Below are 21,749 nucleotides of genomic sequence, written 5' to 3'. Positions count from 1 at the left end.
CTCCTGCACCCCCTCTCACACACACGCACACACGCTCACTCACACACACACATGCTCACACACACGCACTCACACACGCTCACACTCACACGCTCACACACACACACACTCACACACACACACGCTCACACACACAGACACACACACGCGCTCACACACACACACTCACACACACACACACACACACACACACACACACACACACACACACACACACACACACACACACACACACACACACACACACACACACACACACACACACACACACACGCTCACACACACACACACACACACACATACACACACACACAAACAAACACAGACATACACACACACGCACACATACAGGCAGACATACAAACAGACACACACTCACACACAAATACAGGCAGGTAATCAAACACACGCACGCCAAGCATGTGAGCCAGCGTGAAGTGGTGTTGGCGACATTGCCCTCTCACCTGGCTCTCGTTGCCCGGCGAGCACGTTGGTGCGGGTGGTGCAGCGGGTGCGGGTGCGGGTGAGGGTGCGGGTGCGCGTGAGGGTGAGGGTGAGGGTGCGGTGACGTCGGGCTCCAAGCGCCCCGGTGTGCTGCTGCCGCGGGGGGGGTCTCCGGTTGGCCCGATGCGGGAATCAGGTCAGTAAGTTGGTGGATCTTCCCCGAACAGCCCGCGGCTGCGAGGCCTGGTCCGGCCGGGGGTCACCTCTGTGCCCGCCTTGCCCCCTCCGGCCCCTGCGGCCCCCGGCACCGGCACCAGGCTGCCGTTCACCGGCTTGGCGAGCGGCGGGGAGTTGGCGGGGGCCGTTGGCGAGGCCGTCGCGTGGCGAGAGGGGGGGCAGCTCACGGGTACAGCTGGCACTGCGGCTCTTCACCAGGGATGGCGTGGACGTGCGCCAGGACTCCAGGCTGCTGGCACTGCCCGCCCAGGTGGTGTTTCGCTGCAGGAGGGCCCGGGGGTCCCACAAACGCACACCCTCCTCATGGGATCGCCCTGGCAGGGGGGGGGGGGGGGGGGGGGGGGCTGGTGTAAAATCAATGGGGCGAGATAAACCCCCTCCCCCTCCTACACCTCCCCCCTGTCTCTGCACCCCCTCCCTCCATCACTGTAACCCCCTCCCCCTCCCCCCGAATCCCTGCAACCCCCTCCCCCTCCCCCCCTGTCTCTGCACCCCTCCCTCCATCACTGTAACCCCTCCCCCCTCCTACACCTCCCCCACGTCTCTGCAAAACCCCTCCCCCCCGTCCCTGTAACCCCCTCCCCCTGTCCTTTACAACCCCCCCCCCATCGTCCCTGCAAACCCCCCCCCCTCCCCCCATCTCTGCACCCCCCTCCCTCGATCACTGTAACCCCATCCCTCCCCCCAATCCCTGCAATCCCCTCCCCCTCCCTGTCCTTACATCCCCCCCCCCCCCCCCCCCCATCTCTGCACCCCTCTCCCCTCTGGTCCCTGGACCCCCTCTCCCCGAATCTGTGGACCCCCCTCCCCTCCTTCTGGCACCTATTTGGGGAGAGAGGGAGGGTCTGGGAGGGGGGGCATTGAGGAGGGGTGGAGAGGGGTTGGGTTGGGGGGGATGTTGGGAGAGAGGGGGTGGGGGGGATCCAGGGGTGGGAGGTTTGGGGAGGTTTGGGATCAGGGAGGGGGGGTTCAGGGAGGGGGAGGGTTAGAGGGGGGGGGGTTCGGGGAGGGGGGGGTCGGGGGAGGGGGGATCAGGGAGGGAGGGTTCGGGAGGGGGGGGTTCAGGAAGGGGGAGTCGGGGAGGGGAGGATCAGGGGCGGGGGGGATCAGGGAGGGGGGGTTCGGGGGGGAGGGGGGGGTCGGGGGAGGGGGGGGATCAGGGCGGGGGGGATCAGGGAGGGGGGGTTCGGGGAGGGGGGGGTCGGGGAGGGGGGATCAGGGAGGGAGGGTTCAGGGAGGGGGGGATCAGGGAGAGGGGGGTCGGGGAGGGGGGGGTTCAGGGAGGGGGAGGGTTAGAGAGGGGGGGGTTCGGGGAGAGAGGGGGGGGGGGGGGGGGGGGGGGGGGGGGGGGTGTCACTCACACAAGGAGTCTCTCCTGCCGTTGGCGGAGGGGCCGCCGGAACTGCGACGGTTGCCATGACGACGTTTGCGCAGTTTGCTCCACCGTAGACGGACCGCCCTGACTGCGGGACGGCCACTTGCTCTCCAGCACCGCCTGGGGGGGGAGGGGAGAGGGGGGGGAGAGCAGAGTCGATGAGTCCACTGCTGATGTGGGGATGGGGCGGGGGGAGGGGGGGGGGGGTGTGGGGTGCAACTGTAGTGCAGGGGGAGGGGGGGGGGGGGGGGGGGAAGACAGGTTTGCCCCCTGTGCCCACCTTGTTGTAGTAGCCGTAGGTGACGGCGTTGGGCACGATGCCGGCTTTCTTCATCTCGTGCAGCACCGCGGAGGACGGCCAACACGGCTCACCGTACTGACCGCACACAGCTGCATCAGCGTCCGGTGGCACACCTGGAACAGGTACACACACACTGTAACAGGTACACACACACACACACCTGGAAACAGGTACACACACACCTGTAACAGGTACACACACACACACACCTGTAATGCGGACCTGCATCTTGTTCAGCAGCTGGGGGGCGGGGAGGACGGTGGGGGAGGGGACTGTGGGGGGAGTGGGGGGGAGTGGGGGAGGGGGTGGGGACGGCGGGGGGAGGAAGACAGTGGGGGAGACGGGGGAGGGGACTGTGGGGGAGTGGGGGAGTGGTGGGGACTGTGGGGGAGGGGACGGTGGGGGGAGTGGGGGGGGACGGTGGGGGGGGGACTGGTGGGGGAGGGGGACTGTGGGGGAGTGGGGGGATGGGGGGAGTGGTGGAGGACGGTGGGGGAGGGGACGGCGGGGGAGGAGACAGTGGGGGAGGGGACAGTGGGGGGAGTGGGGGGGTGGGGGGAGTGGTGGGGACTGTGGGGGAGGGGACGGGGGGGGAGTGGGGGGGGGACGGTGGGGGAGGGGACTGTGGGGGAGTGGGGGGATGGGGGGAGTGGGGGGGACGGTGGGGGAGGGGACGGCGGGGGAGGAGGAGGGGACAGTGGGGGAGGGGACTGTGGGGGAGTGGGGGGGATGGGGGAGTGGTGGGGAATGTGGGGGGGGTGGGGACGGGGGGGGAGGGGACAGTGGGGGGGGGAGGGGACAGTGGCAGAGGGGGACAGTGGGGGGATGGGGGGGGTGGGGGTGGGGCGGGGGGGGTGGGGGACAGTGGGGGAGGGGACAGTGGGGGGATGGGGGAGTGGAGGGGGACGGGGGGGGGAGGGGACGGTGGGGGAGGGGATGGGGAGTGGGGAGTGGCGGGGACTATGGGGGAGGGGACGGTGGGGGGAGGGGGACGGTGGGGATGGGGACGGTGGGGGGAGGGGACAGGGGGGGAGGGGACAGTGGGGGGATGGGATGGGGAGTGGAGGGGACGGTGGGGGGGGTGGGGAGTGGAGGGGACGGTGGGGGGTGGGGGTGGTGGGGGAGGGGACAGTGGGGGAGGGGGACAGTGGGGGAGTGGGGGGGGGGGGGGGAGGGAGTGGTGGGGACTGTGGGGGAGGGGACTATGGGGGAGGGGACGGTGGGGCAGCAGACCCACCTCGTCGGGCAGCAGCACCTTGCGGGCCTGCATCTTGTTGAGCAGCTGGTACGCGGCGTGCAGGGCTGGGACACGCAGAGCGTGGCCGCGGGCACGGACCAGGGTGGGCAGGTAGATGAACCACAGTGCATAGCACTGGGCCAGCAGCCACTTGGCCCACATGTCGCCCACCTCAGAATATTTCTGTGCCACCTTCTGTGCCAGGCGCAGCTCCTGTGGGGGCGAGACAGAGACACAGAGAGAGACAGAGACAGAGGGAGAGATGATAAGGCTGAATTAGGTTAAAAATATAAGAAGATATTAAATTGGTTCCTGGGCTAGCTGACAGCTTATATTTAGTCTCAAATCAGGCTTTTCTTCAGTAGATTGATACAGAAAGGTAAGTCTAGGTTTGCCTCAGGTTGCCGTGTGTTGAGATAATGAATAACTATAACATTTGCTACCATTTGACGAGAGTGGAAGCAGAGAAGAAGCTAGATTGGTCTCACTAAGAGGTATTGACAAATGGCCGATGTCTTTAATATGTAAAATGCCTTGCACCAAATGTCCGATGTTTGTGAGGGGGGAAGTGACGAGAGAGGTAGCCAGATTGATCTAAGGGGTATTGACAAATGGCCGATGTCTTTAATATACAAGATACAAGATACATTTAATTGTCATTTGGACCCCTTGAGGTCCAAACGAAATGCCGTTTCTGCAGCCATACATTACGAACACATAGACCCAAGACACAACATAATTTACATAAACATCCATCACATCGCTGTGATGGAAGGCCAAAAACACTTATCTCTCCACTGCACTCTCCCCCCCCGATGTCAGAGTCAAAGTCAAAGCCCCCGGCTGGCGATGGCGATTGTCCCGCGGCCATTAAAGCCACGCCGGGTGATGTGAGGTCGCACACCGGGTCTTGGTGTTAGAGCCCCCGGCGTGCGCTCGCAGAGTCCCGCGGCCATTCCAAGCCGCGCGGGGCAGTGATGTTAGGCCCCGTTCCAGGAGCTCTTCAACCCCGCAACTCGGGCGGGGGAAGTCGCCGTCGCAGGAGCCCTGAAAAGCGGTCTCCCTCCAGGGAGCCGCGGGCTCCCGGTGCCGCCGTCCACAGACCTGCCGTTGGAGCCTCCGACTCTCCGGTAGCAGCAGCAGCAGCAGCATCAGCGCTCCTCCACCGCTCCACCCGCTCCGGACTCGGCCAGCCCCGCGACGGCGACGGTGAGTCGTAGCACCAGAGTCCCCGGCTTCTTCCTGTTGGAGGCCGCTCCTCGTTGCGGCCCCAACGACAACGGAAACCCGACGAAAAAAGGTCGGGTCTCCAGTGCAGGGAGAGATTTAAAAAGTTTCCCCCCCCCTCCCACCCCACCCCCACCCCCCCCCACACACACACCCAACAAAAAAATAACAAAAACTACATTAAAAACACAGACAGAAAATAATAAACCGCGGACAGACTGCAGAGGCCGCTGCTGACCAGAGTCGCGCCGCCCACCGGATATGTAATATGTAAGATATCTTGTACCATATGACAAGATGCCTTTGATGTGATGCATTCTGTAGAAAGCTTTATTCTCTGTACCTCTGACCATCACTAATGTTTGTGGAATGTGCTGAGGTGACAAAACTTGACTGAGGTTCCCGCCACCTCTTCAGCCGATAATGAGTAAAGTTTTGAACTGGTCGACCAAACAGTTTGTGAGTTGTCTGTTTATTAAGAAGCGAACCGGTTTGATTGTTATAAAAATAACTTTTTCAGAGACAGAGAGAGAGACAGAGAGAGAGACAGAGAGACAGACAGGGAGAGACAGAGAGAGAGAGAGGAGAGAGGGAAAGATAGAGTAGAGGAGAAAGAGAGAGAGAGGGTGACAGAGAGAGACGGAAAGATTGCGGAGAGGGCAGAGAGAGAGACAGAGAGAGGAGAGAGAGAGAGAGAGACAGATAGAGAGAGACAGAGAGAGACAGAGAGAGAGACATAGAGAGAGACAGAGAGAGAGAGAGAGAGACAGAGAGAGAGAGAGAGAGAGAGACATAGAGAGAGAGAGAGAGAGAGAGAGAGAGAGAGAGAGAGAGAGAGAGAGAGAGAGAGAGAGAGAGAGAGAGACAGAGAGAGAGACAGAGAGAGAGAGAGAGAGAGAGAGAGAGAGAGAGAGAGAGAGAGGGGAGAGAGAGAGAGAGAGAGAGAGACATAGAGAGAGATAGCGAGAGAGAGAAAGAGAGAGACTGTCACCACAGCAACCACACACTCAGAGAGAGAGGGGGGGGGGAGGGCGGGAGAGGAGAGAGAGAGAGGGAGGAGAGGGTGAGAGGGTGGGAGGACGAGAGAGAAGGGGAGAGGGGGGAGGGGAGGGAGGGGGGGGAGGGAGGGAGAAGGGGCAGAGAGAGGGAGAGTTTGGGGAGGGAGGGGGGGAGAGAGGGAGGAGAGGTTGGGGAGGCGAGAGGGGGGGGGGGAGGGAGAGGGAGAGTTTGGGGAGGGGGGGGGAGGGAGGGAGAGGGAGAGGGGGGGGGGGGGGAGAGGGAGAGGGGGAGGGAGGGAGAGGGGGGAGTTTGGGGAGGGGGGGGAGAGAGGAGGAGGGAGAGGTTGAGGGAGGGGGGGGAGGGAGAGGGGAGAGTTTGGGGAGGGGGAAAGGGAGCAGGGAGGGAGGAGAGGGTGGGGAGGGGGGTGGGGAGGTGGGGAGGTGGGGTAGAGGGGATAGAGGGGGGTCTACATTACCTGCTTGGTGCGGCGGGGGGCTGGGCTACTGGGGGCACTACCCCGGGTCTGGCCCGGGCCAGCCTGGGTCTTTGGCAGCTCCCGTGGGTCTTCAAACAGCTCGGCCCTCAGCGATGGGAACCCCTCATAACTATGGGAGAGAGAGAGAGAGAGGGGGTAAGTGTGGGGAGAGTTAGTACTGCAGTCATCAGTGATAGTAGAATGAGGCCATTCGGCCCATCGAGTCCACTCCGCCATTCAATCACGGCTGATCTACCTCTCCCTCCCAACCCCATTCTCCTGCCTTCTCCCCATAACCCCTGACCCCCGCACTAATCAAGAATCTATCTATCTCTGCCTTAAAAACATCCTCTGACTTGTGGCCTCCACCGCCGTCTGTGTGACAAAGAATCCCACGGATTCACCACCCTCTGGCTAAAGAAATTCCTCCTCGTCTCCTTCCTAAAGGGACGTCCTTTAATTCTGAGGCTGTGCCCTCTGGTCCTAGACTCTAGACCAGTGGTTCCCAACCTTTTTTTAGCCATGCCCCACCTAATCACCTCTAAAATCCTGATGCCCCCCCCCCCTTGCTTTCCCTTGAGAGAAAACGGAGGAAATAGATATTATAAGGGTAACTTAGCAAAAGCTCTTTGAATCGCATTTCTAAATCCAATTCAATAAATAAGGTTCTCCCGTGACCTCGCGCGCTTCGTGCGATGTGCATGAAGAGCGATGGCGCGGTGATTATGTAATAACTACACAATAAAGACCTTTTTACCCCCAAAAAATTATTTACTCAAAATAACATCTGAAACATAAACTACACATGTTTACCTGATGGAAAATCCCAAAAAATAAAAATCGAAAAATTTGGTCCAGACCTCTTCAGTCGCACTCAATTGCCCCCCCCCCCCCCCTTAAAAATCAAATTGCCCCACGTTGGGAAACCACTGCTCTAGACTCTCCACTAGTGGAAACATCCTCTCCACATCCACTCCATCCAGGCCTTTCACTACTCTGTACGTTGCAGGGGACAGTGTGGGGAGAGACAGGAGGTGGGAGGGGGGGGGTGGACTGTGGAAGGGGGATGTGGACAAGAGGGGGTGGGGGGGTGGACTAGGAGGGGTGGGGGGGGGGGTACCTGTACAGCTGAGGGGGGTCCTGGCCGTCGGGGGAGAGGGGGGGCTTCGGGCGGGGGTGATGAAGATGGTGTGTTCGCTTTCTCTGAGACTCGTCTAACTCCATGAGACGAACGGCATCAGTCTTGTCAACGTCCACCTGTGGGGGGAAGAGCAGAGAGTGGGAGCAGCAAACACAGGGGAGGGGGGAAAAGGGGAGGAGAGGGGAGGGGAGGCGAGGAGACTCTACCTTCTGGACACAGCCATCGAAGAACTCGAGGCTGGGCAGTGGCGATCACTGACGAAAGGAACACTCCTCCACAAACTGGCTGAAGAGCTGTGTCTTGGCGAGCAGGGAGTAGAACTTGTGGCTGCCGCGCTCACGGCTCTTCAGAAACCCTGCCGGGGGACGGGGCAGGCGTCACCGCAGGGCAGAGATCCCCCCCCTCCCCACATCCGCCCCCCCCCCGCCACTCACTCACAATCCCCTTCCCCCTCCCATCTCCGTACCAACCGACACCCTCCCTTCTTACCCCGCTCGCAATTCCCCACACCCCCCGCACACCTCCCTCCAGCAGACCCCTCCCCTCGACCCCACCTCACCTCACTGACTACCAGGAATGGGGAGGGGGGGGGGGTGTCACAGATCATTGGAGGTGGGAGGGGGGGACAGGTCGCTGGGGGGAGGGGTGAAGGGTGTAGTAGGGGGGAGGGGGAGTTGGGGGTGAGGGGGGTGAAGGGTGGGGGGTGGTTGGGGGGGATGGGTAGGTGGGGATCGGGGGGGGGGTCTGGGGGGTGATGGGGAGAGGAGGGGGGTGAAGGGTGTTGTTTTGGTAGAGGGGAGGGGGAGGGGGGGGTGAGGAGGGGAGGGGGGTGATGGATGGCGGGGGTGAAGGGGGGGATGGGTAGGGTGGGAGGGGGGGTCCGGGGGTGATGGGGAGAGGGGGGTGAAGGGGGAGTTGGGGGGGGGGGGTAGAGGGGGGGGGGGGGGTCTGTAGAGGTAGTCGGGGGAGTTGATGGGGGGAGTTGGGGGAGGTGAAGGGGGGAAGGGCAGGGCAGTGATGGGTGGGGGGGGTGGTCGGGGGGGATGGGTAGGTGGGAGGGGGGGGGTCAGGGGGTGATGGGGAGGAGGGGGGGTTTAAGGGGGAGTCGGGGGGAGGGGGTCTGTAGAGGTAGTCGGGGGAGGTGATGGGGGGAGTCGGGGGAGGTGAAGGGGGTAGGGGGGTGATGGGGGGGGGTGGTCGGGGGGGATGGGTAGGTGGAAGGGCGGAGCCCGGGGGAGAGTGAAGGGTTTGTAGAGGGGAAGGGGGGGTCAGGGTGGGGGGGTCGTCCGGAGGGGGGAATGGGTAGGTGGGAGAAGGGGGGGTCAGGGGGGTGATGGGGAGAGGGGGGGGGGGTTAAGGGGGAGTCGGGGGGAGGGGGTCAGTAGAGGTAGTCGGGGGAGGGTGAAGGGGGGTAGGGGGGTGATGGCGCCACATTGTGGGTGCGGGTGCGAGTGGGGGGGGGGGGGGGAGGGGGGAGGGCGAGGGGTCCCCATTCACTGACTCACCCTGCAGGTTGAAGAGGGAGCTGGAGTCGGTGGTGGTCTCGGACGGGGCCTGGGTGATGGGGGTGAGGAAGCCACGATACCCACGCAGTGCGGCCGCCATGAATCGTACAAACGCCTCCTGGATCTCCAGCTCCAGCTGCTGCCGACGCCCCTGCACCAACTCGTAGTCCGTCAGCAGGTAATCTAGAGTGGCCTCCTCCACCGGGCACACAAACACTGGGCCAGGGCACACAGCACACCGTCAGTGTGGGGTCAGTGTGGGGTCAGGGGGGTCAGTGTGGGGGTCAGAGGGTCAGTGTGGGGGTCAGAGGGTCAATGTGGGGTCAGAGGGGGTTAATGTGGGGTCAGAGGGTTAATGTGGGGTCAGTGGGGGGTTAATGTGGGGTCAGAGGGTCAGTGTGGGGTCAGTGGGGGGGTTAATGTGGGGTCAGAGGGTTAATGTGGGGTCTGTGGGGGGTTTTAATGTGGGGTCAGAGGGTCAGTGTGGGGTCAGGAGCTCAATGTGGGGTCAGAGGGTCAATGTGGGGTCAGTGGGTCATTGTGCAAAGGGTCAGTGTGGGGTCAGAGGATCAGTGTGGGGTCAGAGGGTCAATGTGGGGTCAGTGGGTCATTGTGCAGAGGGTCAGTGGGGGGTGGGTCAGAGGGTCAATGTGGGGTCAGTGGGTCATTGTGGGGTCAGTGGGGGGGGGGGGTCACTGGGTCAGTAGGAGGTCAGTGGGTCAATGGGGGGGGTCAGTGGACACACACACACACACTAGGGGGCGGAGAGGCAGATCAGCGGGGGAGTAACAGTCAGGGTGAGGGGCATAGGGGGGGGGGATGGATTTTGGGGGGGGGGGGGTTACTCACGCTGGTCGAGCTGCTGCTGCAGTCGCTGCAGGCTGGTGAGCAGGAGGCGGCTGGCCTTACGGGGGGCAGAGACTTCACCGACACGCTCCGTCTGTCCTCACTGCTGCACCGGGACACAAACAAACACGGCACTGGGGGTCAACAAGCCCCTCACCCCCGACACCCCCTTATCACCCCCACCCCCAACATCACCACCCCATCCCATCATCAACCCCCCCACCCTGTACCCCACCATCCCATGTCCCCCTCACCCTCCATCACCCCACTCCCCGTTACCCTCTCTTCGCCCCTCTCACTCCCATCACCCTCGGAGGAGGGGGGGGGGGGCAGGGGGGGGTGGGGCAGTATACTCACTGTGAGATGGTGTTGGGGGAGGGGGTCGGGGAGGGGGGCGGCGCGGAGTGAGGGCGGGGGGGGTGAGGATGGGGTCTGGGTGGGGGTGGGGCAGTATACTCACTGCAAGATGGTGTTGGGGGAGGGGGTCGGGGGGTGGTCGCGGAGTGAGGGCGGGGTTTGAGGGGGGTGAGGGTGGGTTGGGGTGGGGGTGAGGGAGTATACTCACTGCAAGATGGTGTTGGGGGGGGTCGGGGTGGTGGGGGGGGTTGGAGACGAGGGTGGGGCGGAGGGGCAGGGTGGGTCGGGTGACGGGCGGGGGGGGTCGGGCGGTGGGGTGGGGGTGGGGGTGGGTGGGTGTTGGGCGGGGTCGATCGGGGGGTACTCACTGTGAGATGGTGTTGGGGAGGGGTCGGGGGTGGGGGGTGGGGGGGGGGGGGGGGGGGGGTGGGGGGTCGGGACAAGGGTGAGGGTGGGTGGGTTCGGGCATGCGGGTGGCGGCGGAGTGGGTCGATGGGGGGTTACTCACTGTGAGATGGTGGTTGGGGGGGGTCGGGTGTGGGGGGGGGGGTGAGGGTGGGGCGGAGGCAGGGTGGGTCGAGGTGGAGGGAGGGGTCGGGCGGGGGTTGGGGGTTGAGGGTGGGTGGGTTGGGCGGGGTCGATGGGGGGGGTACTCACTGTGAGATGGTGTTGTGGGGGGGTCGGGGTGGGGGGGGGTGAGGGTGGGGGCGGAGGGCAAGGTGGGTCGGGGGGGGGAGGGGTCGGGCGGGGCGAGGGGCGGGGGGTGGGGGTGAGGGTGGGTGGGTTGGGGCGGGGTCGATGGGGGGGGTATCACTGTGAGAGATGGTGTTGGGGGGGGTCGGGGTGGGGAGGGTGAGGGTGGGGCGGAGGCAGGGTGGGTCGGGGGGGAGGGAGGGCTAGGGGGGCGGGTGTGGGGGTGAAGGGTGTGGGTGGGTCGGGCGGGGTCGATGGGGGTACTCACTGCGAGATGTGTTGGTTGGTGTCCAGGTCCACACAAGCCAATAACTGGACATACACGTGGGGGCAGCTCGTACAGCTCGAACGTACACGGAACAAACACTGTGGAGTGGACGCCCACAATGAAGGGGCACGGGGGGGCACTCAGCACGTCCGCCAACGCCAGCGGGCACAGGGGGAGCGGAGAGGTACGGGCATTGCCAGTGGAACGGGAAGATCATCTACAGTAGCGGCCGGGCACACGGGACGGGGGAGAGGAGGGAGGGGGATTGGGGGGGGGGAGAGAGGGGGGGAAAGAGGAGGAGGGGAGGGAGGGGGAGGGGGGGGGAGTGGGTGTGAGAGAAGGGGGAGAGGGAGGGGAGGAAAGAGGGGGAAGAGGGGGGAGAGGGGAGGGGAGAGGAGAGGGGAGGGAGAGAGGAGGAGGGGGAGTTGGAGGGGCGAAGGGATGAGGTCATAAGTTCCAGCAGCAGGAGAAATGAGGCCATTTGGCCCATCGAGTCCGCTCCGCCATTCAATCGTGGCTGATCTATCCCTCCCTCCCAACCCCATTCTCCTGCCTTTCGTCCAGTGTAGAGATACAGCGCGGAAAAGGTGACGGGGAGAAGGTGCAAACTCCGTACAGACAGCGGCCCGTGGTCAGGACTCCTCCCTCGCCCCCCACCCACCACCCTCCCCTCGCCCCCCCCCCTCCGGCCCCCACTCACGTTGACGAGCGCCTCACACACGCTGGTGAGCACGGCGGGCCGCAGCGAGTGGAGCAGCAGCTTGTGTTCGGTCAGGAGGGCGAGCAACAGGCAGACGGCGTGGTCCGGGCCCAGGCTCTGGAGCAGGCTGACGTAGCTCGCTCCACTGGAGGGGAGAGAAAGAGAAGGCAATGAGAGAGAGAGAGGGGGACAGAGAGGCAGAGAGGCAGGGAGAGGGAGAGGGAGAGAGGGAAGGGTAGAGGGGAGGGGGGGTTGAGGCACCTACCTGAGATGGAGGGGTGAGGTGATGGGCTGGCAGATCAGCAGGTTGTCGTAGGGCGAGAGCTGGAACCAACACACAATGAGCGTCGCGACCACCCCTCCCCTCCATCCCAACCCCGCGCCACGACAACGTGTGTGCGTGCACGTGTGTCTGTGTGTGTGAGTGTGCGCGTGTGTGGGCATGTGTGGGACTACGAGTGCTGTCTGTGCGGGGTTTGCATGCTCCCCCGTGACGGTGGGGGTTTTCCGGGGACGGAGAGCGTGCATAATAAACAAGTGAACAGGGACGCCAGACACGGGTGGGCGGGGCGGGGAGGGGACACGTGTGTGCGGGCGTGAAGCGGACACGCGGAGAGTGCGGGCAGGGGGAGGGGTTAGGAGGTGGTGGTGGCGGGCGGAGGGGAGGGGACAGGCAGTGTGCGGGAGGGGAGGGGTTAGGCGCGTGTGCGGGCGGAGAGGGGACAGGCGTGTGTGGGAGGGGACAGAGCGGGGGGGGGAGACAGCTAAACACGCGTGTGCGGCGGGGTAGGGGACACGAGTGTGTGTGCGGGCGGGGATCGGGGACACGACATGTGCGGGCGGGGAGGGGTTAGGCGTGTGCGGGCGGAGGAGGGGGACAGGCATGTGCGGGGCGGGGAGGGGGGGGACACGTGGTGCCCCTGTGGTCGGGGAGGGGACAGCGTGTGCAGGACGGGAGGACGGGGGAAACACGCGTGTGTGCGGGGGGGGCAGGGACAGCGTGGTGCAGGCCGGGAGGAGGGACACGAGTGTGCGGGCAGGGAGGGGGAACACGTGTGTGTGGGCGGGAGAGGGACCAACAGCGTGAACATCTGTGGGCCGGGGAGGGGGACACATAAGCAAGAGGTCAAATCTGTGGTGAGGGCGGGGATCTGAAAACAGGGGGGACGGGAAAGCGTTTGTGTGGGTAATGGGAGGGGGACACGCGTGTGTGGGCGGGGAGGGGGGACAAGCGTTGTGCGGGCGGGGAGGGGGACATGCGTAGTGGGGCGGGGAGGAGGGACAAGCGAGAATGGGTTGGAGGAGAGAGGTGCCACGTTTTGCGGGCGGGGAGGGGACATGCGGTGTGTGGGCGGGGAGGGGGCACGCGTGTGTGCGGGCGGGGAGACAACGGGGGGGACCGGACGCGTGTGCGGGCGGGGGGAGGGGACATGCGTGAGGGTGCGGGGAGGGGACCACGCGGGTGCGGGCGGGGAGGGGGGGACACGCGTGGGTTGTGTGGGCGGGGAGGGGGGGGGATGGGACATGCGTGTGTGGGCCGGGGAGGGGGGAGGGGGTGCCATGTTGTTGCCCTTCGGCCCCACGAACCGTCACGGGCGGGGAGGGGGCACGCGTGTGCGGGCGGGGAGGGGACATGCGTGTGCGGGCGGGGAGGGGGGGAGGGGACATGCGTGTGTGGGCGGGAGAGGGGGAGGGGGCACGCGTGTTGAGGGCGGGGAGGGGGACACGCGTGTGTGGGCGGGGAGGGGAGGGAGCGGAGAGGGAGGGGGAGTGGGTGTGCGGGCGGGGAGGGGGACACGCGTGTGAAAGTGTCGAGGGAGAGAGAACGGGGCGGGGAGGGGACACGCGTGTGCTTTAGGGTCCCGGGGTAACGGGGACATGTCACCACCGGTAGTCAGTGCGGGCGGGGCTTGGGGGACACGCGGGTGGTGTGCGGGGGGCACGACCTGCCCCAATCCCCCACACACCACTCATTAACAATCGACCTGGATGCGCAGGAACGGTTCCAACCCCTGTATCCACCCCCAATACTAGCGACGTGGGATAGGAAAAAGGGCAGGCATTTCGGCCCTGAGCCTGCAGGAAGGCTGGATCCAACTCGTGCTTATTCAGTAACCCTGGAACAAGCCACATCTAATCCTCTAAACTAGCAATGAATTCAAAGTCTGATCATCCAAAGATCCCCGTCTCCACGGCAACGGGGGGGGGGGCCAAATACATTCACATAAAGAGTGGACGCCCGCGAGGAGCGGAGTATGTCGATGTCCCCCTCAACGTACTAGTTCCCTCCCCTCGTGTACAGTATACCCCCCCATTTACAGGATTCTACCCCACTCCCCCTTCATGTTTCATCAATAATCACTACAGCTGTGTGTGGGGGGGGGGCCTCTGCGGTTATTACAGGGTTCCCGGACCCGAAGGGGAGTTCATATGAGTGGGTCGGGTGGGGGATGGGTGCGGTTGAGAAATAGAGGGGTGGTGTAGGGCGGAGGGGGAGGGGAGAGGGAATGAGGGGACTGAGGTGGGAGGGCGATATGGGGTGAGTGAGGGGAGGTTATAGAGAGGGTGAAATGAGGGAGAGGATGGCTGTTTGAGGTGAATTGAGGAGGGGGTTGAGGGGGCCGGAGAGATGAGGGAGGGATGGAGGGGGGGGAGAGTGAGGGGTGAATTGCGGGAGGGGGGGGACAATGGGAGGGTGATATGAGAGGGTGGCGGGGGGGAGGGTGAGGATGAGGGGTTGCGGGAGGGACGGGGGGGAGGGCGATGCGGGTGATTGAGGGGGGGGGGTTGGGGGGGGGGGAGTGCGGAGGGGGAGTTGGCGTTTGTGGGGGTGCAGATGAGGGGGGCCGGGGGGCTGATCTTGAATGGTGCGGGGCAGTTTACGAGTGTGGGGATGGAGGGCGTTGTGAGGGGGACGCGAGGGTGGAGGGAGGGGCGGGGAGTGAAGAGTTTATGCGGGGGTGATGTTGATGGTGAGGGGGGTCGAGGGGGGGGGGTGTCGGCGAGGCGGAGGGGGGAGTGAGTGCGTTGAGAGGGATGCGGATGGGGTGCAGTGGGAGGGGCGTGGGGTGGGGGGTGAAGCTGGGGGGGGTGAAACTGAGGGGGGGGGTGGGTGTGAGGTGGGCGGGACGTGGGTGAGGGGGTGAGGTGATCGGGATGAAGTTGAGGGGAGTGAGCTGAGGGGGGGGTCTGAGGGGAGATGCGGATGAGTGTGCAGGAGTGAGAGGGAGTGAAGTGCGGGGGGGAGTGCGGGGTGACGTGAGGGGAGTGGTGAGGGGGTGAGTGTGAGGGAGGCGGAGTGTATGGGGGCGGAGTGTGAGGTGAAAGTGAGGGGAGGTGTTACGTGAGGGGGGTGATGGTGAGGTGTGAGGGAGGTCGAGGGGAGGGATGAGGGGAGGCCGTGAGCTGAGGGGGGTGAGTGATGGTGAGGGGGAGTTTGAGGGGAGGGAGTGGAGGGGATGAAGAAAAGTGAAGTGAGGAGGGGGAGTTTGAGGGGAGGGATGCGGATAGTGAGGGGGTGAGTGTGAGGGGAATGTATGAGGGGGTGAGTGTGAGGGGAATGTGTGTGAGGGGGTGAAGGTGTGAGGGGCGGGGAGTGTGTGAGGGGGGGTGAGTGTGAGGGGAGTGTGAGGGTGAGTGTGAGGGGAATGTATGAGGGTGAGTGTGAGGGGGAGGGTGAGTGCGAGGGTGAGTGTGAGGGGGTGAGTGTGAGGGGGTGAGTGAGTGAGGGGGTGAGTGTGAGGTGAGGGTGACTTCACCCCCTCACTCATTCCCCTCATCCTCACCCTCAGCTTCACTCCCCTCACACACTCACCCTCACCTCACTTGAGGGGAGTGAAGCTGAGGGTGAGGATGAGGGGAATGAGTGAGGGGGAGGGTGTGAGGTGAGGATGAGAGGAGTGAAGCTGAGGAGGAGGATGAGGGGAGGTGAGTGAGGGGGAGTTTGAGGGGAGGGATGCGGATATGAGGGGGTGAGTGTGAGGGGGTGAGTGTGTATGAGGGGGTGAGTGTGAGGGGGGGTGAGTGTGAGGGGGGGAATGTGATGGGGGGGGTGAGCGTGAGGGGGTGAGTGTGAGGGGGGTGAGCGTGAGGGGGTGAGGGTGTGGGGGGTGAGTGTGTGAGGGGTGGAGTGTGAGGGGGTGAGTGTGAGGGGGTGAGTGTGAGGGGGTGAGTGTGAGGGGGTGAGTGTGAGGCCCGGCCCGGCCCCGCTCGCGCTCTCCCTCCCTCTCACCTTCCCGCCTCCTCCAGGCCGCGGCGTCCGCTTCTGCCGCCTCTTCAGCCGCAGCGCCTCCACCGGCCGCGAGCGGGAACTGCACCGCCAGCGGAGGGGGGGATGCAGCGCCTCTAACAGCCGGGAGGAGGAACTGCACCACCAGCGGAGTGGTTGCTGCAGCGACACTGACGGCCGGGAGGGGGAACGGCACCGCCCACCGAGGGCGCGCCGCAGCGACACTGACGGCTGGGAGGGGGAACTGCACCGTCAACCGAGGGCGCGCCGCAGCGACACTGACGGCTGGGAGGGGGAACTGCACCGTCAACCGAGGGCGCGCCGCAGCGCTGTTGGCGGCCGGGAGGTGTCAGTACATGGCCCGCACAAGGAGGAGAGGCCTACAGCGCCATCAAGGGGCGGGAGGGGGGGAACATCACCGCCTGCGGAGGGGGAGATGCAGCGCCGCAAACGGCTGGGAGGAGGTACTGCACCTCCTCCTGCAGCGGCAGAGGGGGTGATACAGCGCCTCCAGGGGCCAGGAGGTGGAACTGCACTTAGGGTGTGGGTTAGGGTTAGGGGTAGGGGTTAGGGTTAGGGTTAGGGTTAGAGTTAGGGTTAGGGTTGAGATGCCTCGCCACCAGCAGCTGTGCAGATAGATGCATTAACTTGCTTTCCCACCTGGCTCCAAGATGCACCAGGGACAATGTAGAAACATGGACAATAGGTGCAGGAGGAGGCCATTCGGCCCTTCGAGCCAGCATCGCCATTCATTGTGATCATGGCATCAATAACCCGTGCCTGCCTTCTCCCCATATCCCTTGACTCCACCAGCCCCATGAGCTCTATCTCACTCTCTCTTAAATCCATCCAGTGATTTATCCTCCACTGCCCTCTGTGGCAGGGAATTCCACAAATTCACAACTCTCTGGGTGAAAACGTATTTTCTCACCTCAGTCTTAAATGGCCTCCCCTTTATTCTAAGACTGTGTGTGGCCCCTGGTTCTGGACTCACCCAACATTGGGAACATTTTTCCTGCATCTAGCTTGTCCAGTCCTTTTGTAATTTTATATGTTCCTATAAGATCCCCCCCACCCCTCATCCTTCTAAACTCCAGTGAATACAAGCCTAGTCTTTTCAATCTTTCCTCACATGACAATCCTGCCATCCCAGGGATCAATCTCGTGAGCCTACGCTACACTGCCTCAATCACAAGGATGTCCTTCCTCAAATTAGGAGACCAAAACTGTATGCGTTACTCCAGATGTGGTCTCACCAGAGCCCTGTACAACTGCAGAAGAACCTCTTTACTCCTATACTGAAATCCTCTTGTTATGAAGGCCAACATTCCATTAGCTTTCTTCACAGCCTGCTGTACCTGCACGCCAACTTTCAGTGACCGGTGTACAAGGACACCCAGGTTTCGCTGCACCTCCCCCTTACCTAACATAACCCCATTGAGATAATAATCTGCCCCCTTGTGTTTGCCGCCAAAGTGGATAATCTCACATTTATCTATATTATACTGCATCTGCCACGCATCTGCCCACTCACTCAACCTGTCCAGGTCACCCTGCAACCTCGTAACATCCTCTTCACAGTTCATACCGCCATCCCAGGGATCAATCTCGGGAACCTACGCTGCACTGCCTCAATCACAAGGATGTCCTTCCTCAAATTAGGAGACCAAAACTGTACACTATTAATACTCCAGATTAATATCTATTTATTATTTTCTTTACTGATCTTGTGTATATGTGAGTCAATGGCTGTTGTTTTGTTTTTTAATTTATTTTATCGTGTGTTTTTTACGTACACAACAAAGGAGTTGCAATGGAATTTCGTTGCACAGATAGAAACATAGAAAATAGGTGCAGGAGTAGAGGCCATTCGGCCCTTCGAGCCTGCACCGCCATTCAATATGATCAGGGCTGATCATCCAACTCAGTATCCCATCCCTGCCTTCTTTCCATACCCCCTGATCCCTTTAGCCAGAAGGGCCACATCTAACTCCCTCTTAAATATAGCCAATGCACTGTGGCCTAAACTACCTTCAGTGGCAGAGAATTACAGAGATTCACCACTCTCTGTGTGAAAAATGTTTTCCTCATCTCAGTCCTAAAAGATTTCCCCCTTATCCTTAAACTGTGACCCCTTGTTCTGGACTTCCCCAACATCGGGAACAATCTTCCTGCATCTCGCCTGTCCAACCCCTTAAGAATTTTGTAAGTTTCTATAAGATTCCCCCCTCAATCTTCTAAACTCTAGCGAGTACAAACAGAGTCTATCCAGTCTTTCTTCATATGAAAGTCCTGACATCCCAGGAATCAGTCTGGTGAACCTTCTCTGTACTCCCTCTATGGCAAGAATGTCCTTCCTCAGATTAGGAGACCAAAACTGTACGCAATGCTCCAGGTGTGGTCTCACCAAGACCCTGTACAACTGCAGTAGAACCTCCCTGCTCCTATACTCAAATCCTTTTGCTATGAATGTTTGTGCAATGACAATAAACATATTCTATTCTCACCAGAGCCCTATACAACTGCAGAAGCACCCTATACAACTGCAGAAGCACCCTATACAACTGCAGAAGCACCCTATACAACTGCAGAAGAACCCTATACAACTGCAGAAGAACCTATACCTATACAACTGCAGAAGAAGCTATACAACTGCAGAGGCACCCTATACAACTGCAGAAGAACCTATACAACTGCAGAAGCACCCTATACAACTGCAGAAGCACCCTATCCAACTGCAGAAGAACCTTCATACCAAGCCAATTAATCTGCAAGCCCCGTACGTCTTTCCTCTGCAGGCCACGGGGTGAACGTGCGGACTCCGTACAGACAGCACCCGTGGTCAGGATCGAACCCGGGTCTCCGGCGCTGCGAGGTCAGTGACTCCACCCACCGCACCGACGTGCCGCGCTGGACTGAATCGCAACGCAAGACAAAAGACGACAGCGCGATTTAAAATGTAAATTTCTTTATAATTTGCTTCTTATTTTTTTTTTTTGAAACATGTAACGGTAACGTTAACAAAAAATAATCTTTTACAAAAGTTATACAATAGAAAAAAAAATCTGAACCATCAGCGGAATATTACAAATGAATACTTTTGTGACCAGAGTTGTGGAGAGAGTGGAGAGGCTGGCGGCGGCTGTGGGTGTCTGGGAGACGAGAGGCTTGGACTGGCACAGACTGCGCAGAGGACGATGATCCCAACTTCCATTCCGAGGATAGGCAGCAGCAGCAGAGGGCTTTGTAGGCAGGAGAGGGGGAGAGAAGAGAGAGTGGAGGAGAGGTGAATAGAGAGAGGGGAGGAGAGGGGGGGAAGGGGGAGAGGGAGAGAGGAGGAGAGAATATAGTAGAGGAGAGGTGGAATATGGAGAGGGGAGGAGAGGGGGGAGGGGGGAGAGGGAGAGAGAGGAGGAGAGAGAATATAGTAGAGAGGAGAGGGGGGAAGGGAAAGAGAGGGAAGGGGAGGATTACAGTGGAGGAGAGGTGAATAGAGTAGAGGAGAGGGGGAAGGGGGAGAGGGAGAGAGGAGGAGAGAATATATAGAGAGAGAGAGAGGGGGGAAGGGAAAGAGGGGGCAAGAGAGGGGAGGGGAGAGAGGAGGAGAGAAATATAGAGGGAGGAGAGGGGGAGGGGGGAATATAGAGTGGAGGAGGGGAATAGAGAGAGAAGAGGGGGGAGGGAGAAGGGAAAAGGAGGGGGGGAAGAGAGGAGGAGAGAATATATAGCGGAGAGGAGAGGGGAGAAGGGGAAACAGAGTGGGGGGCAAGAGAGGGGCAGGGGAGATAGGAGGAGGGAATATGGAATGGAGGTGAATATAGAGAGAGGGGAGAGGGGGAAAGGGAAAAGAGGAGGGGAGGAGAGGAGGAGAGAGATATAGTAGAGGAGATGTGAATATGGAGAGGGGGTGTGGCAAAGAGGGGGGAGGGGGTGCAGGGGATGAGGGGGTGAGGAGAGGGAGCGAGCCAATCCCACAAACCCCCACCCCCACCACTGCCAGCAACATTCACAGAGCGCGGCAACATTGCATAGCTCAGAATATTTTAAACAAGGGGAGATAGGACATATTTACAATTTGTACACACCGCGCGTGGAGGAGAGACACAGAGAGAGGGGGAAGAGGGACACAGAGAGGGGGGGAGGGAGAGGAGAGAGAGAGAGAGAGGAGGGGAGAGGGGAGAGACACAGAGAGGGGACAGGGAGAGAGGGAGGGAGAGACAGGGAGAGAGGGGAGGGAAAGAGAGAGGGGAGAGAGAGGAGGGAGAGAGGGAGGGAGAGAGAGAGGGAGAGAGGGAGGGAGGGAGAGGAAGGAGAGGAAGAGAGAGACAGGGAGAGAGGGAGGGAGAGAGAGGGAGAAGGACAGAGAGAGAGAGAGAGAGAGAGAGAGGGAGGAGGGAGAGAGGGGGAAGAGAGAGTGAGGGAGAGAAGGGAAGGAGAGAGAGAGGGAGAGAGGGAGGGAGAGAAGAGAGGAAGAGAGACAGGGAGAGAGGGAGGGAGAGAGAGGGAGGGAGGGAGAGAGGGAGAGAGGGAGACAGGGAAAGAGACAGAGGAAGGGAGGGAGAGAGACAGGGAGAGAGGGAGGGAGGAGAGAGGGAGAAAGAGAGAGGGAGGGAGAGAGACAGGGGAGAGAGGGAGGGAGAGACAGGGACAGAGGGAGGGAGACAGGGGAGAGAGGGAGGGAGAGACAGGGACAGAGGGAGGGAGTAAGACAGAGAGAGGGAGGAGAGGGGAGAGAGAGAGGGAGGGAGGGAGACAGAGGGGGGAGAGAGGGAGGGAGAGACAGGGAGAGAGGGAGAGAGAGAGAGAGAAAGAGAGGGAGAGAGAGAGGAGAGAGGGAGGGAGACAGGGAGAGGAGGGAGAGAGAGAGGAGAGGGAGAGAGAGACAGGGAGAGAGGGAGAGAGAGAGGGAGAGGGAGAGAGGGAGGGAGAGAGAGAGGGAGAGAGGGAGAGAGAGAGAGAGAGAGAGAGAGAGAGAGAGAGGGAGGGGGAGAGACAGAGGGAGGAGAGAGGGGAGAGGAAGAGAGAGGGAGGAGGAGAGCAGAGGGAGGGAGGGAGAGACAGAGAGGGAGTGAGACTGAGGCAGGCAGAGAGGTAAAGAAAGTTAGAGGGTGCAAGAGAGGGTTATACACACACAGACCCGTCCACACCGCTTCTGTACCACAGTGTTATACACACACAGCCACATTCAAAATGACTTCCCCTCACCTCTCTCTCTCGCCCGCCCTCCCCCTTCCCTCCCTTTGCATAAGTGCTTCACGTGTAACCAGCGGGAGAGGCATGCCCCCCCCCCCGTAGAGGCAGTTTCCCCCCCCCCCCCCCCCCGGACCCCAATCTTGCCCCCTTCTCCATCCCCACCCCCTCCGCACAGCAGCAGGGGGCGGGCCACCCAGGACCCCTGCAGCTCACTAATACACAGTATTTACACTGCCGGCCCCCATCCCCCACCTGCGGGGCTCCTTTATCGCCACCAAGGGGCGCTCATCGCCCCACCCAAGGGTGCCCGCTTCGCCGCCCGTCAGCGCGCACCCTGCCACCCTTGGGTGCTCATCGCCCCACCCAAGGGTGCCCGTCAGCGCGCGACCTGCCTCCCGAGGGTGTGACCCCTTTCCCCCACGGGTGCTCTTGTCCCCACTCTCTCCCTCCATCGCCGCTCTCCTCACACTCACAATGGGGCGCCCCCGTCAGCAATGGGTGCTCCTCTCCACCCACGGGGTGC

General features: G+C 61.8%; 1 pseudogene; it reads right to left on the bottom strand.

Annotated features, from left to right (window-relative positions):
• Positions 1-21,678, bottom strand: part of LOC129694479 (DENN domain-containing protein 4B-like) — a 28,978-nt pseudogene extending 7,300 nt beyond the window's left edge.
• Between the last annotated feature and the right edge of the window lie 71 nt (positions 21,679-21,749).

This window comes from Leucoraja erinacea, unplaced genomic scaffold, assembly GCF_028641065.1.
Source record: "Leucoraja erinacea ecotype New England unplaced genomic scaffold, Leri_hhj_1 Leri_684S, whole genome shotgun sequence".
NCBI classification, from domain to species: domain Eukaryota; kingdom Metazoa; phylum Chordata; class Chondrichthyes; order Rajiformes; family Rajidae; genus Leucoraja; species Leucoraja erinaceus.
Note: the sequence above shows the minus strand (reverse complement) of the source record. Positions and strands in the feature narration are given on the sequence as shown.